Source organism: Trichechus manatus, unplaced genomic scaffold, assembly GCF_000243295.1.
Source record: "Trichechus manatus latirostris isolate Lorelei unplaced genomic scaffold, TriManLat1.0 scaffold00014, whole genome shotgun sequence".
Lineage (NCBI taxonomy): Eukaryota > Metazoa > Chordata > Mammalia > Sirenia > Trichechidae > Trichechus > Trichechus manatus.
In genome coordinates, this window is record NW_004443950.1 from 3,360,430 (window position 1) to 3,379,321 (window position 18,892).

The following is an 18,892-nucleotide window of genomic DNA, read 5'->3' on the forward strand; positions in this document are numbered from 1 at the left end:
GGACTGCCAAAAGAATGAACAAATCTGTCTTGGAAGAAGTACAACCAGAATGCTCCTTAGAAGCAAGGATGGTGAGACTACGTCTCACATACCATGGACATGTTATCAGGAGGGATCAGTCCCTGGAGAAGGACATCATGCTTGGTAAATTAGGGGGCAGCAAAAAAGAGGGAGACCCTCAAATAGATGGATTGACACAGTGGCCGCAACGATGGGCTCAAGCATAACAATGATTGTGAGGATGGTGCAGGATGGGGCAATGTTTTGTTCTGTTGTTCATAGGGTCACTACGACTGGGAACCAACTCGAAGGCACCTAAGAACAATAACAACTTCATGGCTTCAGCAGCCTATAAATCAATAATCTTTTTTTTTTTTTTTTGAGGTACATGTTCTAAAGTTCCATATTAAAATACAATGTGATCTCTAGAAATTTCATATTTGCATGTCAGTGTGACCTAATACATTATTTTTATTTTGAAAATGTATCCTTCCCCTTCCTACACAACTACTGTATATGTGTGTCTGTGGATCTGTGTGAATGTGACTATATTATTGCATTTTTGTAAAAAAAAAAATGTTACAGGTGGATTCTAGGCAAAGATGGCAGATTGAAGACATGTATATATTTTCTCCCCCTCTCAAAGTCCCACTAAAACGGCAATGTAGGTTTTCTTTAAAAGGCATTAACAAGAATGGAGAATGGAAGAGGGAAAAATATATACAAAATTTTGGAAGCTGGAAACCAAGGAGATGAATAGGAATTGATTTAGTAGCACTTAGAAAAATTAATCTTAATCTGGTAATGTGGAATGTTGAGAAGCAACCCAATTTAGACCATAGACCCCCCAAACCACTCAGGACTAGATGACACTGGGTACCTCTAAATGTGAAGATGAAAATGATGCTTTTTAAAGCAGAATCACTGTTGAAAGTATATCTGAGAAACAGATTTCCAGATTACTTCTCCCACTCTGCTCAATTGGACAACTTTATCCCCCCACTCCAGCAAAAGAAGAAGAAACAGCAAAGACTATACTTCGCAAAATAAGGAACCTTATAAAGAAAATGTGTATATTTGTCTTTTAGAACCATTACCCCAATGCCTGGAGTGAAGAGTTTGAAAGGTGAGACTGAGCCACAAGGCAGGGAAACCAGTTATAAGTCTCATAAAAACTAGTTAAGAGATCATTCAGGGTGCAAAGCCCTAGAGAATTTCTTTTTTTAAGGAAATAGAATTCACAGGTCTTAATAAGTGATTTGGAGCCCTCGTGGCGCAGTGGTTAAGAGCTATGGCTGCTAACCAAAGGTCTGTGGTTCAAATCCAAGAGCTGCTCTTTGGAAACCATATGGGGCAGTTCTACGCCGTCCTATAGGGTCACTAGGAGTCGAAATTTACTTGACGGCAAAGGGTTGTTGCTGTTGTTGTTGTTGTTATTGTTAGGTGTCATCGAGTTGGTTCTGACTCATAGAAACCTTATATATAACAGAACTAAACACAGCTCGGTCCTGCGCCATACTCAAAATCGTTGTTATGCTTGAGCCCATGGTTGCAGCCACTGTGTCAATCCATCTTGTTAAGGGTCTTCCTCTTTTTCATTGAACCTCTACTTTACCAAGCATGATGTCCTTCTCCAGGGACGGATCCCTTCTGATAACATGTCCAAAGTATGTGAGACATAGTCTTGCCATCCTTGCTTCTAAGGAGCATTCTGGTTGTGCTTCTTCCAAGACAGATTTGTTCATTCTTTTGGCAGTCCATGGTATATTCAACATTCTTTGCCAACACCACAACTCAAAGGCATCAATTCTTTGGTCTTCCTTATTCACTGTCCAGCTTTCACAAGCATATGAGGCGATTAAAAACACCATGACTTGGGTCAGGCACGCCTTAGTCTTCAAGGTGACATCTTCGCTTTTTACACTTGGAAGAGGTCTTTTGCAGCAGATTTGCCCAATGCATTGCATCATTTGATTCCTTGACATCTGCTTCCATGGATGTTGATTGTGGATCTAAGTAAAATGAAATCTTTGACAACTTCAATCTTTTCTCCATTTATCATGATGTTGCTTATTGGTCCAGTTGTGAAGATTTTTGTTTTCTTTATGTTGAGGTGTAATCCATACTGAAGGCTGTGGTCTTTGATCTTCATCAGTAAGTGGTCTTTGATCTTCATCAGTAAGTGCTTCAAGCCCTCTTCACTTTCAGCAAGCTAGATTGTGTCATCTGCATAACACAGGTTGTTAATGATTCTTCCTCCAATCCAGATACTCGATTCTTCTTCACATAGTCCAGATTCTTGGATTATTTGCTCAGCCTACAGATTGACTAAGTATGGTGAAATTATACAACCCTGACCTACGCTTTACCTGATTTTAAACCACACAGTATCCCCTTATTCTATTTGAACAACTACCTCTTGATCTATGTACAGGTTCCTCATGGGCACAATTACGTGTTCTGGAATTCCCATTCTTCACAAAGTTATCCATAATTTGTTTTGATCCACACAGTTGAATGCCTTTGCATAGTCAGTAAAACACAGGTAAACATCCTTCAGTTCTACTCTGTTCTATAGGGTTGCTATGCATTTCATGTATTGGCTATGTAAATACAGAATGATGCTCTATTCTGTGTAAATTAGCCATTACTATTATGTTTCTTCTGGAGAAATAGTTCCATTTGTCTTTGATCTTCAAGTCATTTGGGGAATAAAAACTCACTCTGATATCAGACTTGTCCCAGTACATTTATCCTTCTAAGTTGCTGATCATTCTCATTGGATAATGTTACCGTAGAGTGAGGCATGGGAAGAGGAAATGATTAAGTGGAAGTTTATTTTGTCTTGTCTCTCCTATACTTCTTTTAAGAGGCGTTTACTGGTATTAGCAGTACAATGAAGCACATTTTAAAGTCATGTAAACTTTTAAACACCAATCTCTTCTATTTTTTTATGTTTCCTTCCGTAATTGTAAAAGGAATCAAGAAACAAAGACATAGACTGTGACAATGGCTGGGCATGGCAGCTCAGCTCAGTTTATCTGTAACATATATGTCTCATTACTGGTCATTATTAGAGATGCTTGGTGTCTGTGGCCAGTTCCTGGAAGCCACATGCAATCAAGCTTTAAAAAAAAAACAAGTTTGTTTTTATTATGGCCAGGGAACAACTGCAGAATATTTATGGGGCTGACGCTCGCTGCCACATCTTGTTTAGGAGAGCAGCTGGTGGCTTAATGTCTTTCTTTCTTTAAAAAAAAAAAAAAGAAAAAGTACCTCTTGCTCTGAAGTTTCAGCAGGAAGCTGTTGCTTCATCATCAAGTCATGTCACATGTTTTATGGTGCTGAACTTTGCCGTAGGAGTTGAGAAACAAAAATGGAAGATAACGGATGCACTCTATGAATCAGTGCCAGCGAACAGAGAGTAATGGGTGGACATAAAACTCAGCATCTACTGTGGACGAGGGCCTCAGAGTCTCCATTGACATTTGGAACTTGAACTTTAGAACTATTGCAGATGCCTGGAGGAGCACTAACACTCATTAGAGGGTTTATCAGTGGTGGTGTGATTTGATCATGGGTTCTTGGTGCAATTTCTGTGGGACAGAGTGTGTAAAAGAATGAACTCAGATGAAAAAAAGTCTTTGGCTCTGAAAGAAGATCAGAAATGATGTGACAGATTCCTTAGGATGTGAAACAAGAGTCAGCTATAATGCTCTTCACCTAGCTAAACACACAACTGGGACAAAATGCACCTGCCCCTAGCATGTGGTAGGAGACATAACTCTGTTCCATGATTTTAAAAGGGCAGCAGTATGCCAGAGTCATTAATGAAAACAAGGTTAATGCCATTTATATACTGTACAGTCACGTGTTGATTTAAGTCTATGATACATTGTGTGAAATAGGATGTTATGTGATTTGGGTGTTGTACGAACACCATATTATATACAGGCAGTCCCCACATTATGGACTAGTTCTGTTCCTAAATCTGTGTTTGAGTTGAATTTGTATGTAAGTCAGAACAGTTAGGTATGCTTCGTATCTAACATCAGTTAGTCAAATGTTTGTCTTAGTATACAGTATATAGTGTAACTTTCTATGCATAAAAACATTAAAGAAACACTTCCAGATACACTAAAACATCTTTAACATAATAATACTGTAATAATAATAATAATAATGTTTTGATGGATGTTGCAAAGTAGTGCCTGGTTGTTATTATAAACCATTGTGTGTACCTCAGAATTTTAATATAATAGGCTGTACGGGGGTTGGTTCATAACTACAGGTTATACGTAAGTTGGACCTTTGTAACCTGGACAGGATAGAAAGTACAGTACGTAAACAAGCCAGTAACAGAGGAATTTATTATGATTATCAAGACATATGTATTACAGGTTATATATGTGTTAGTTGTTGTTAGGTTATATATGTACTGTATTATTATATGCCAGGCAGCGCAATGGCTTCCTATACAAGAGACATGAGATACATGTGTTGGATGCAGGAAGCTGTTTGTTGCGTTTGCTATACTCGGTTACATCTGCTAAGTCCCATTCTCCAATCAAGATTTCTGAACTCTGTTCTAACCTTATGGGACCACAAACGCATATGCAGTCGGACATTGCCCAAATGGACATTACATGGGGCATGACAGAGTGCTGACAGATAATTAAGAACTTCCTTTGGATATATGAAGAATAGACACAAACTACACGCCACACACACAAAAATGCACCCAGAGAATAAACAATTTTAAAGATTTAGCCTGAATAATATACAAAGAAGTCTAAGTAGAAGATTTATTTTGATAGAAAGTGATAACACAAAGGGTATAATGTAATGGTCATTGCTTTAGGAAGCAATTTGGCAAGAGGTATAAATATGTTGCCAAATTTTATTCTAATAACCCACATTCTGGAGATTTTTCCTGGGTTTAATTGTCCAAAAATACAGGAAAAGGATGCAGTAATGAAAATGTTGATTTCAGAGTTTTTTTTAAGCTTAAACTTGGAAGCAGCCTAATGTCTAACACAGGACCGTTTTAAAAAAGGCGATGTATGCTAGATAACTCATAACAACCCTACGTACAACAGAAGGAAACGCCGTCTGATCCTGCACCATCTTCACAATCGTCACTATGCTTGAGCCCATCATTGCAGCCACTGTGTTAATTCATCTTATTCAGGGTCTTCCTCTCTTGCTGATCCTTTACTTTACCAAGCATGATGTCCTTCTCCAGGGACTGGTCCCTCCTGAGAACATGTCCAAAGCACCTGAGACAAAGTTTTGCCATTCTCACTTCTAAGGAACATTTTGGCTTTACTTCTTGCAAGATGTATTAGTTCATTCTTCCGGAAGTCCATGGTGTATTCAACATTCTTTGCCAACACTATAGTTCAAAGTCATCAATTTTTCTTCAGTCTTCCTTATTTATTGCCCAGCTTTCACATGCATGAGGTGATTGAAAATACCATAGCTTGGGTAGGCGCACCTTATTCCTCAAAGTGACGTCTTTGCTTTTTAACACTTTAAAGAGATCCTTTGCAACAGATTTGCCCAATGCAGTATGTCATTTGATTTTTTGACTGCTGCTTCCATGGGCGTTCATTGTGAATCCAAGTAAAATGAAATCCTTGACAACTTCCATCTTTTCTCCATTTATCATTGCTTATTGGGCCAGTTATGAGAATTTTTGTTTTCTTTATGTTGAGAAGTAATCCATACTGAATGCTGTGGTCTTTGATCTTCATCAGTTAAGTGCTACAACCTTGCTTGCTTCACCATGCAAGATTGTGTCATCTGCATATCACAGGTTATTTATGAGTCTTATTTCAGTCCTGATACCGTGCTCTTCTTTATGTAGTTCAGTTGCTTGGATTATTTGCTCAGCATACAGATTGAATAAGTATGGTGAAAGGATACAACCCTCATGCACACCTTTCCTGACTGTATACCATGCACTAACCCCTTGTTCTGTTTGAACGACTGCCTCTTTTTCTATGTACAGCTTCCTCATGAGCACAATTAAGTGTTCTGGAATTCTCATTCTTCACAGTATTATACATAATTTTTTATGATCCACACAGCCAAATGCCTTTGCATAGTCAATAAAACACGTTAACACTGGTATTTTCTGCTTTCAGCCAAGATTATGATATCAGTAATGATATCCCTTGTTCCACGTTGTCTTCTGAATAAGGCTTGACTTTCTGGCAGTTCCCTGTTGATGTACTGCTGCAACCATTTTGAATTATCTTCAACAAAATTTTACTTGTGTGTGATATTACTGATCTTGTTCTATAATTTCCGTATTCTGTTGGATCACCTTTCTTAAGAATGGTCACAAACGTGTACCTCTTCCAGTTAGTTGACTAGGTAGCTGTCTTCCAAATTTCTTGGCATAGATGAGTGGGCACTTCCAAAGCTGTATCTGTTTGTTGAAACATCTTAAATGTTATCCCATTAATTCCTGGAGCCTTGTTTTTCACCAATGCCATCAGTGTAGCTTAGACTTCTTTTTTCAGTACCATAGGTTTTTGACCATCTCCTACCTCCTAAAATGTTTGAATGTCGACCAGTTCTTTTTGGTACAGTAAGTTTGTGTATTCTTTCCATCTTCTTTTGGTGTTTCCTGCATTGTTCAATATTTTGCCCATAGAATCCTTCAGTACTACAGCTCAAGGCTTGAATTTTTTCTTCAGTTCTTTCAGCTTGAGAAAAGCTGAGCATTTTCTTCCCTTTTGGTTTTCTAATTCCAGGTCTTTGCACATTTCATTATAGTACTTTACATTGTCTTCTTGAGCTGCCCTTTGAAATCTTCTGTTCAGCTCTTTTACTTCATCTTTTCTTCCATTCTCTATTACTCTTCTATGTTCAAATGTTGCCATGTAAAGAAATAATACTACATTTTAACTATGTAAAGAAATAATAATAACTAACATTTATATATGGAGGAGCCCTGGTAGTGTAGTGGTTAAGAACACAGCTGCTAACCAAAAGGTCAGCAGTTCAAATCCTGCTCCTTGGAAACCCTATGGGGCAGTTCTACTCTGTCCTATAGGGTCACTGTGAGTCAGAACTGACTCGATGGCACCTAACAACAACAACATTTATATAGAATTTCTTATTGTCAGTCACTTTGTTAAACGTTTTGCATCAATCACCCTATCGAATCTTCATAACATCCCTATGAGGTTAGCATCCTCATCAACAGATAAACTAACTTTGACTTCAAGGGACTAATTTACTTATCTAAGGTGACAGAGGACAGTGAATGGCCTTAGGTATTCTTGACCCAGTGCTGGCTGGGGCTCTTAGCCACTATTCTATATCACCCTTTCTGTAAGAACAGAAGAAAAGAACTGGACAGGAAGGTAAAAAAATAAAATAAGTATATTCAGGTGATGGGATTATCACCTACATTTTTTTAATGTTAGATTTTCATTCTAATGATAGAAATTATTCTCTAAAGCCCTTCTTTCTGCTGAAAGGCAATACATACAAATGATGCCCATTTAGGATATGACAAAGGGAGACGGCAACTTGGTCTCAGTCAATCTCTAGCAAGTCGTTGGAGGAAGTGAAGCTCTAACCATCAGTCTCAACCACATGTTATGTGGAGAGGACAGGTCAGCCTGTTACCCCAAGGCAGGGATCCCAATCTCAGTGCTATTACATTGTGAAGCAGATTATTCCCTCTTGTGGGGACTGTCCTGTCGTTCAGTGTAGGAATCTTGACTGCATCCTTAGCTCTCGCTGTCACACTGTCTTTGGTGAGTTCAGGTTGGCTCCTTAGTTCTTTTGTTATGACTCTAGTGGTCATTGAGAGCATCTTTTTTTTTTCTGGTTCAGTAAGATGTTTCTACTTCATTTTATACCAAGAACTTTTTTTTTTTTTAATGAGAAATAGTACTTAAAGACCACACTCTATAACCATGGCTATTGAGTTAACCACTGTTTTTTGCAAAGAACAGAGCTAAGGTATACATTTCTTTATGGATAAAATACATTACGAATTCTAATTGAGGACTGCAGAGTTTTTATTTAATATCTCCAATATTGCATCTTTATCTCCTTACTCGTATGTTGAAAATCCTGATTCCCAGCATCACTAACGTTATTATTTATTTAGTGTTTTCCAGCATAGGCAACAGTTTCATAATAACACTATCAACATTTCCATAAAATATGATCACCAAAAGGAACGTAAGATTTGTTGGAGTTAATTTTGTTCTTACAGTATATCTTATCTATCAGAGAAGTACAGTTAAATCACTGCATTTTAAGTTACTTGAGATAATACCTGTCTGGTGGTAAAGTCAAAAACTTGATATACCATTAGGTTAATTTTCTTTATTTTTCATACCACTTTTAGGAAGTCCTTTCTAAATGTTAATTTTGTTTATAATTATTAAGATAGTGAAACGTTTCCAAGGTCAAACCTATAAAACAAGGCATATTTATAAAGAGTTTGGAATTTATCTTGTCCCCTCTCCCCTGTTTCTTGTCTCTTGTTGCTTTAAATATTCGTCTGACATACATTGGACATGTTATCAGGAGAGACCAGTCCCTGGAGAAGGACATCATGCTTAGTAAAGTAGAGAGTCAGTGAATAAGAGGATGACCCTCAGCGAGATGGATTGACACAGTAGCTGCAACAATGGGCTCAAACACAGCAATGATTGTGAGAATGGAGCAGGACCAGGCAGTGTTTCACTCTGTTGTACATGAAATTGCTATGAGCCAGAACCGACTCCTTGCATGTGATAACAACAACTATATATATGGGCAGATTGTGTGTCTGTGCATTGGTGTTCCTTCCCTTTCTTAGATATTATGCACCTTTTTTAAGTTGCTTTTTTCACTTTAAAGTACATTGTATATGTCATATATTTCTCATAACCTGCACTGAATGGATATATCATAGTTTATTCATAGTCCTCTATTTATGGTCATTTCCCTCAGCCTTTTCTATTATAAATGGTGCTGCAGTAAGCGGTCTTGTAGGTATTCCTTTTGATATTTTGGTCCATGTAGCTTTGAGACAGATGCTTGGGAGTGAGGTTGCCGGGTCAGTGTTAAATGCATAAGGAATTTTGCTAGATATAGTCAAGTTCCCCTCCATAGGAGTTGTATATACCTTTTTGCATTTCCTCCAACCATGGATGAGAATTCCTGTTTTGCCACAGAGTTGCCAATAGAGAATGTTGTTGTTTGTTTTTGCCAACCTGATAGAAACAATATCTCATTGCAGGTTTAATTTGCATTTTTGTTTTGATCAGGGTTGAGCATCTTTTCACATATTTATGGATTTTTGCATTCTTTTTTTGTGAACTGCTTTTATATTTCTTGCTCACTTTTCTATAGTTGTTGCTCTTTTTATTCTCCCTTTTTAGAAGATTGTTTCTATATGAGTGTATTAACCCTTGTCTGTGTGAATTAATTTGCAAATAATTTTCCCAATGTGTCGTTATTTGACACTTGACTACCTTTTAAAACAGAAATCTATACAGAGCTTGCGATTTCTAAGCCAGGTTTATATTATAGATTCCATATTGATCTGGAGTTGAAAGGGTACAATGAATCTTAAATCCTTGAAAAATAAGTGCCCCATGGAGGTCATTGTATCACATGGAGCCAGAGAAGTTATCTAAAGCATCATTTGAGTTTTCCACGTCTTGTAAACTACTTCTAAGACAAAGAGCATAGCAAAGGCAGAATATTAACACTCCCCAATGCCAATTTTGCATGGATACAATAAAAAATATAGTGATTTACAATCTATACATTATTTGTATGTCTTTTAAATCATTAACATTTGAACACCTGGAAACTGAATTTTGGTAATTAACCTTTAAAAAATTAATAGCCTATTTAGCCATGTGTTTCAAAGTTTTTGGCACATCACAGTAACTCCGAAAATGTGTAAGGATAGCCTGTAAAAGGGAAGAAAGTAAAGAGGAGAGAGAGAGAGAATAAGTAAATGGAAGGTGGACAGACCTTTTTTTTTTTTTTTTAAATGTCAGATGACATTTTCCACCAAGATAGCCAGAGCAAGGAATAATTTTAATTTCTAACTCTCTGAATACTTTCTTCAAGAGAGCAGCATCAGCAGAAGTCCACATTCAAGACCTCTCCAAGAAGCCACTATATAAAAGTAAATCATATGCATTTTATGCCTGTGATGTCCGGAAATGCAGTGCTCGGGGAGAAATGACTGCTTTTTAAACTCGAGTCGATCTGGATTTGAGATTGGGCAAAGCCATCTCAGCTTGAGAAGGTTTGACTCCCTTAGTCTGTCAAGGATCCTAACAGCAGTTTAATTATGGGAAGGACATTGCGGAGCCTGGGAAGGTGAAAGGGAGGACAACCAATGATTCATTGAAACTTTGCTCACGTGAGTTATGGAGGAAAATTATGCAGGTTGAACTGTTACAAGTGGAGGGAAAGAGGTAGATTTTATAGAGCATCCAATTTGAAACAGACAGGCTTTACAAAATCTGTTTGAGATAGAGATGTGCAAACAACCATAAAAAAGAAATATATATAAATAAATATGTGTGTGTGTATATATATTTATGAGCCTTGATGGCACAGTGGTTAAAGCGCTCAGCGGTGAACCAAAAGGTAGGCAGTTTGAACCTACCAGCTGTTCCATGGGAGAAAGATGTGACAGTCTGCTTCCTTGGAAACCCTATGGGGCAGTTCTATTCTGTCCTATAGGGTTGCTATGAGTCAGAATCGATTCAAAGGCACACAACAACGTACTATATATATACATATATATAAATATACATAAATATAATATAAATATGCTACCAGCTTTATTGGCGAAAGAACTGGTGATGTGCTCCCATAAAGACTACAACCAAGAAAATCCTCTGGGGTAGTTCTACTCTGTCCTACGGGGTTACTATGAGATGAAAATAGACTCGCTATCACTTAACAACAACAACAGTATGTATACATAGATCAATATAGTGTATTTCTCTTTAAAAATCTGGCAGAAAATTGCAATATTAGAGCTCAGAATCTAGAGAAAGGAGCAAAGAATATGTATTGGGTGTTACCATGTGCTGAATAGTTTGCATACTTGATCTCATTTCAGTTCTTCCAGTGAGAATTTACTCCCATTTTATAACTGGGGAAACAAAGTTTCCTGGTCCTTAAATAGTTTTCTTACATTTACTCACAAGAGTAAATGCAGGAGGCTAACAATGAAGGCTGAATCTGCAGCCTTTTTATTATTTTTTTCACTACACCTACTAACTTTAAAATATATTGATTTCCCAGACTCCTGCAATGGATTTGAGTCTTGAATCCATTAGTTCTCTATAAAGAGCCAAGAGACACTGAGAAGCTGGACCAAGTTTTATTTTTCATTAAGTGGAGTTACAAGAATAAACAAGAAATACTGCTAACATAAAGTACAATGCATCCTTCTGTTCAGGAATGAGTTAGAAATCCAAGGAAAAACCAAACCAAGCCACAACTAATAACTAGATATTTTTGGCCAAAGCAATGATTCTAGGATAACTTACTAACGATGCTGTATTCATGGAGGTGAGGCAAAGCCTGGAGAACTCTGGACTCTTTTATTGGAACAGTAATCATCTATCCCGTACCCGAGACAGAAAGATATCTTTTGTTTGTAAGACAAACTACTTGGGTTATCTTACCATGATTCTATAAGGATCTTGGAAGTATGATCTTAATATAATTGTAAAATGAAAATGTAATCTGAGGATATTACATTACACTGTAGAATTTTCCTATCCATTACTTATAAAGTATTTTTTGAACAGTAACTAAATTATTTAATAATTGACAGAAATCCAGTCTCCTTCTTTTCCCTGAGAAATTACCTTACCAATCTTTTAAAATATTCAAACATAGATTAAACAGAGACAAAATGTTTTGAACAGAAAAAGAGCACTCTCAGAATGTTTCCAGATCTTTTCAAGGAACAAAACTGAGATATAATTTTGGACTGGATAAAATACATCATGAGTCTAATTCAAGACTACATGGTTTTTATTCAACTTCCTTGTCTTAGTCATCTAGTGCTGCTATAACAGAAGTACTACAAGTGGATGGCTTTAACAAAGAGAAATTTATTCTCTCACAGTCTACGAGGCTAGAAGTCCGAATTCAGGGTGCCAGGGGAAGGCTTTCTCTGTCTGTCAGCTTTGGGGGAAGGTCTTTGTCATCAATCATCCCCAGTGGAGGAGCTTCTCAGTGCAGGGACCCTGGGTCCAAAGGATGTACTATTCTCCTGGTTGTTTCTTGGTGATATGAGATCTCCTGTCTCTCTGCTTGCTTCTCTCTTTTATATCTCAAAAGAGGTTGACTTAAGACAGAACCTAATCTTGTAGGTTGAGTCCTGTCTCATTAACATAACTGTCTCTAATTCTGCCTCACTAACATCATAGAGGTTGGATGTACAACACATGGGAAAATCACTTTAGATGACAAAATGGTGGACAATCACACAATACTGGGTATCATAGCCCAGCCAAGTTGACATGTATTTTTAGGGGACCTCATACCACCAAGAAAGCAGTGCCAGGAGCAAAGCGCGTCCTTCGGACCCGGGGTTCCTGTGCTGAGAAGCTCCTAGGCAGGGAAAGATTAAAGACAAGGACCTTCCCCCAGAACCCACAGAGAGCTGGTACGCTGAATTCGGACTTCTAGCCTCCTAAACTGTGAGAGAATAAATTTCTCTTTGTTAAAGCCGTGCACTTTTGGTATTTCTGTTATAGCAGTTCTCGATAACTTAGACACTCCTCAATCTTGTGTCTTTATGTTTTTTTCCCTCATACTGAAAATCCTGTTTCTCAATGTCACTAACATTATTACACATTTATTTTTCTACTATATTTAGTAGTCTACATGAGAACCTCAACTTGATCTCCATATTATTTAATTTTCTGAAAGGCACAGTAAGAGAATCATTCTCAGATATTTGGTGCTAGAGTTTGGGGTTTGTACTCAGCGTACCCAAGTGTGACTCCCAGCTCTGCCACTCGCTGGCTGAGTAACTTGGAAGACTGACTTAACCTCTCTGATTGTCAGTGTCTTCACCTATATGGTCATAGCAGCCATATGCATTAGCCTGCATTAAATGAGATCTTTGAAGTGCAGCCCATTCTAAGTTAGTGTGGATGCTCAGTAACTGTTGGTGAGATGCAGGTGCCCAGAAGTTTCTGCAAACTTAGTTTTTTGAAAATAAGTGACTTAACTAAGTCCACATAAATCACTTGGCTCAAAGCTCCACAAGGATGGGCACTGTTTCTTTTTGCTTTTGCTTTTTCACCCCTGACATCACAAGACTTAGCATACCGTCCAGAGTCCCTGGGTGGTGCAAATGGTTAAGTGAACTACCCAGTGACACCTTGGAAGAAAGACCTGATGGTCTGCTTCCAAAAGGTAACAGCTTTGAAAACCCTATGGAGCAGTTCTACTTTGTAACATATGGAGTTGCCATAAGTCAGAATCCACTTGCAGGCAATTAACAGCAACAACAAGCACACTGCCTGGGATAGCATAGGACGACAAAGCCATTGCTGTTGAATAAAGAGAAGTATTAACTAATCAATCAGTCAATCTGAAAGTAGAGTATTAAATGCATACAATGTGCACGTGTGTGTAAGAGAGAGCACTTGAACGAGAGCAGATGGAAAATATATTACTGCTTCCTTCTTCGATTGTAAGCTGTAGGAAAGCAGCTGCCTGGTCTGATGGCTTAGCTCTATCTCCACAGCATCTAAAACAGTTTCTGGTATAATGTCGATAAGTATGTGTTGAGTGAGTGCTAAATAAATATCTGTTGAATGAGTGAGTCCTTCTACCAAGTTTATACGCTAGTAGGGAGAAGACAGTGGATACACATTAAGTTTTGAGGATCATGAAGTGACAATTTGTGGCCCTGGGAGATCCAGGGTGTGCATGGCTTTTAATTGAGCTGACAGGCTTCATAGGGAAGGTAGGCACCAGCTACCGTAATCGGTTGAGTAGGCTTTGGGGAAGGGAAAAAGAATCAGGATGGCTTTCTCCAAGAGGAATAGTAAGAGCCATCCCAGAGAAGTCAGTGCCAAGAACGGTGAGGACAGCGGGCGAGAGATAGGACCACTCCACAGTGTCCCCTGAAGGCGACTTCGTCACTGACAAGGCGCTCACTCTGTCACAGATTGATAGATGGGCTGAACTGCTTAGATTCTCTCAACCTCAGCAGTTCTGTGATGCCCTAGTTGGAGTACTCATCACAGAGGGTCCTGGATATGACAGTGTCTCTAAGATTTCTGAAACATGAAAATTGCCATTTCAAAACTTTAAATTGTTTTCTGTCTCTCAGGCTCAGATTTGCATTTATCACTGTAGCCGAGCGTCCCCTTTTCCAGGGAACCCACTTCAAGGATCGCTTAGATTTTGGAATGTTAAGGAAGTCCCACCCACGGACCACGGAGAAAACGGAAATCTTGACCTACTTAAACGCAGATGATTTAGGCGGAGAGGGATGGGTTCTACAAAGCCGAGTGGCTGAACATTCTGTCGCTTTGGGGGAAGAAATTATGTTTTTATTGTATCTGTTTCAATTTCCTGATTCCTTTAGAGTAATGGGTGTTCTTCTTTGGAGAGTGTATTGTTAGAGACATAGAATACTCTAACAAGGGCATGTAGGCACATCTTAAACTCCTACCGTTGAAAGGAAGTCAGTAAAACCCGATTGTACTGGGTTTGGTGCCGCTCAGCATAGATTTAATTTTTTTTAATACAAAATGTGATGTTATTTGACACCAAATAAAGTACTGAGGCTGTAAAACTCTTTTCTGATGGGTTTTAGTTGCTGGAAAGGATTGGGCTTCCTAAAAGAAGTAGACATTGCCATTGTCAGTCTCTCCAGAAGGAGGCTGAAGGTATGACGAGAGCCAATGAGAATTTGGAAGGCGACACTAAGCTCCATGAGGAAAAGCACTCGGCTGGAGTGAAGGGAAAATGTTTTCGTCCCTCTGGTTCTCCCCACATTTGGGGCCTGGACCTCTGAGGAGCAGATACGCTCAGGACAATGTTTGTGTAAGGAGGTGAGTGCCCCGTTCAGCTCCACAGGATGGCCGCAAGTCACGTGGGGCAGCCCTCGCATCTGGTCCAGAGCAACTGCTGTATGCATGTCAGCATAGAGTGCGGACGCAGAAGTCAGATGTCCTGAATTCAAATTCTGACTTCACCCTGTACTAGCTGAGCAAGTTACTTTGCCTCTCTGTACTTCATTTTTGTTTGTTTGTTTTGATTGTGAGTTTTAATGGTTTGTTTTGTCATTTCAACAATATTCACGTGTACAGTTTAGTGACATTATGCTCGTCCTGTTGTTCGTCACCCTTATCCGTTTCGTTTTTTTATGTATAAAATAGAATAATAATAGCATCTGCCGCATACGATAATGACTGAGGTAATACGTGCAAGTCTCTTTGACCTTGTTTTTCATACAGCACTCATCACTTTCTAATAATATAATGTGTTATGCTTATTATTTTCTATTGTCTCTCTTCTCTTTCTCCCCAGTGGAACATAAGCTCCATGAGGGCAGAGATTTTTGTCTAATAACTAGTATAGAGACTTTCTGTACTATTCATAATACACTGCCAGGCCCAGAGTGAAAAAACACAAGAAAACAAAAACAAAAAAACAGTTGTCATTGAGTTGACTCAGACTCATGACAACCTTATGTGTCTCAGAGTAGAGCTATGCTCTATACGGTTTTCAGAGGCAGATTTTTCAGAAGTAGATCACCAGGCCTGTCTTCCAAGGTGTCTCTTTGTGGACTCAAACCACCAACCTTTCAGTTAGCAGCTGAGCACTTAACTGTTTGCACCACCTGGGGACTCCTGGTCCACAGTAGGTGCTTAATAAATATTTGTTGCAAAAGGATGCTCAATGAATGTGAGCTGTTATCATCGTGTCTTTCTTCCTACCCTTCCCTTTCTCACAGTCTCCAGTAAGGTCTTGTTGCCCGTTCTAGCCTGGTCTCTGGAGAGCGGTGGACAATTCAGAACAGGACTATCTCATGGTTGAAAGAGAACAGCCCTGCTGTCTCCTCGGCAGCACTGTGCTGCCCATACCAAGGAAGAACCATTAGAAATCATGGGCATCCCATCATGGAATTTGGATTTGGTTTACAAGCCAGCAAAGTCTGGACATTTTTCTTCTATAGCATAAGAGGAGAGAAAGAGAGCTAATGCAACTTTATTTTTTATCTACCAGGGATGTAGACCTTATCCCAATAGTATTACAAAGAGGTAAGGTCTGCATGATTTATTATCTCTTTGTGGTAGGTATTTTGTTTCACCCTTGGCTAACAAGAAAATAAATTAATGATAATAACAATAAAACTGTAGCTGGTATTTATTGAGTAGTCTTGTAAACCTTCCACATTTATTATCACATTGAATTCCAACAAGTTGGAGTGAGGTAATGATGTGGTGGCCACTTTAAGGTGAGGACACTGAGGCTCCGCAAGGGACAGGGATATGCCCATGAACCTCACTGAGGGAGCCTCAGGGAGAAGAACCACACCACGTTTGTCTGATGTTTACAAGCATAGGCTTACACTGACTCTAAATCCATGCCTAAGGAACCGGGTGGCACAAGCAATTTGCAACAGGCTGCAAATCTAAAGACTGGCGGTTCGAACCCACCCAGCGGCTCCACAGAAGAAAGACCTGATGAACTGCTTCCGTAAAGATTACAACCGTGAAAGCCTGATGGAACACAGTTCTACACCATGAGTCAGGGGTCAACTCGACGGTCGGCTAACAACAACAACAACGATAAATTCATACCTGGTTTCTGTTTTTGAAGGCAGGAAACTGATGGGGGGAAAGGCATGTAAACCAATATTCCCCCAGCAGTGCTTTACGGGGGGTGCTAAGGTGTTGTGAGGTGGGGGTGGAGGACTGCACAAGCCTAGGAAAGTAAGAGAAGGTTTTCTAGAAGTTATGATGTTTCCTAAACAGCAGGAGGGCAGCAGCATAGACCTGGCATGTGTGTGTGTGTGTGTGTGTGTGTGTGTGTGTGCATGTGGGGCATGCAGGAGAGGTGAGGAGGGTTTACAGGAACAGCATATGCAAGGACAGAAACGCAAAAGATGCTGCTGCTTCCAAGGAATGCTGCCCACTTGTGTGTGTATGGAAAATATAAGTAGAGCTATTATGGCCAGATGATACTAAAGACACAGATGGACTCAGATTTTAATCCTCAAATGAACGACGAACCTTTATCTAAGTCTGGGGTTCCTAAACTTTTGTGTGCACAGAAATCACCTTGGAAGCCTTTGAAAAAACGCATCTTGCTGGGCTTGTTAGATCTGGGGGCAGAGCTCAGCCTTTGAGCAAGCACTCCAAGTGCTTCTGATGCTATTCTGTGGCTCACATTTGAGGAATGGAGTTATTTATGATGAAAAACCATTGAAGGCTTTTAAGACGAGATAAAATAAAGGATGTGGTCACATCCATGTTTTATAAAAATCTCTCTCACTGGGGCTTGAAGGATGGCTTCGAAGAGGAGAACAGAGGCAGACGAGCTGTTAAAAGCCTGACCCAAGAATCCAGGTGAGAGGCAAGTGTCTAAATGAGGGCAGGGCAGAGGAGGTAGAAGGGTTCACAGGAGCAGGGCCAGAGCTATGGGCCGCTTACCTTGTCTGGGATTTTTTATCCAGTAGAACCTTGACCCACTGGCTGGGGTAATGGTATCATGAAGTTCAGCACCTGCTGGGAGAAAAACAAAGTCAACAAACGGAATGACATATACCCCAGGACAGAACAAGTCTGACACGCAAGCAGAGAATAATCCAATCAGCAGTTTGAAAAGTAGGGTTGTTCAACTTTCATGGCATCTTGGCTTTTAAAAACAGTTTTGGGCCATCTCGTAGTCACAGATACTTTCATTAATTCAGCAGTCGAAAATGCCAAGGAGCTCCTGGGTGGCGCAAACCGTTAAGTACTTGGTTGTTAACGGAAAGGTTGGTGGTTCGAGTCACCTCTGAAGAAAGGCCTGGCGATCTATTTCTGAAAAATCAGGCATTGAAAACTCCATGGAGCACAGTTCTACTCTGGCACACAGAGAGTTGCCATGAGTCAGAATCAACTCGATGGCAACTGGTTAGGAGTTAGGATATTCCAAAGACGTGCCAACAGATCACTGTTTAAAGAGGATGAGGTGGCTTATACTCACTTAGTCAACATTTACAGAGAACCTACTATGGTAGCAATAGTGGTGGGTGCAAAAATGACTCAGACTCAGCATGCGCTTTGGGGTGGGAGTGATAGAATAGTGTAACACAGTGAATGATGCCACCAAGTTCTAGGAAAGGCCCAGGAAAATGTCTACAGGTGTTCAGAGCTAGGGGAGATGTCTTTTAATTAGAATGATAACCCAAGACAGCCTTGGAAGAGGGGCAGGGTTGTGCACCCAGAGATTAGAAGGGAAAGATATTCCAGGCTCAGGAAATAGCTTGAGGGAATGACTAGAGATGCAAATGGCAATTGAAAAAATAGGGCATATTAATCAGAGAAAACTCTTTTCCGTGGAGTTGATTCTGAATTATGGTGACCTCATGTGTTAGAATAGATTGAACTGTGCTCCATATGGTTTTCTTGGCTGTAATCTTTAAGAAAGCAGATTGCCAGGCCTTTCTCCTGTGACACTTCTGGGTGGGTTTGAGCCACCAACATTTAGGCTAACAGCCAAGCGCAAAGAGCTTGCACCATCCAGCCCGGCTACCACCGCTGACTGCTCTAACCAGGATCACAACAGAGGGTTCTGGACAGAGCTGGAGAAGGATGTAGAGCATAACTCTAACTCACAAAAAAAAAAAAAGACCAGATTTACTGGC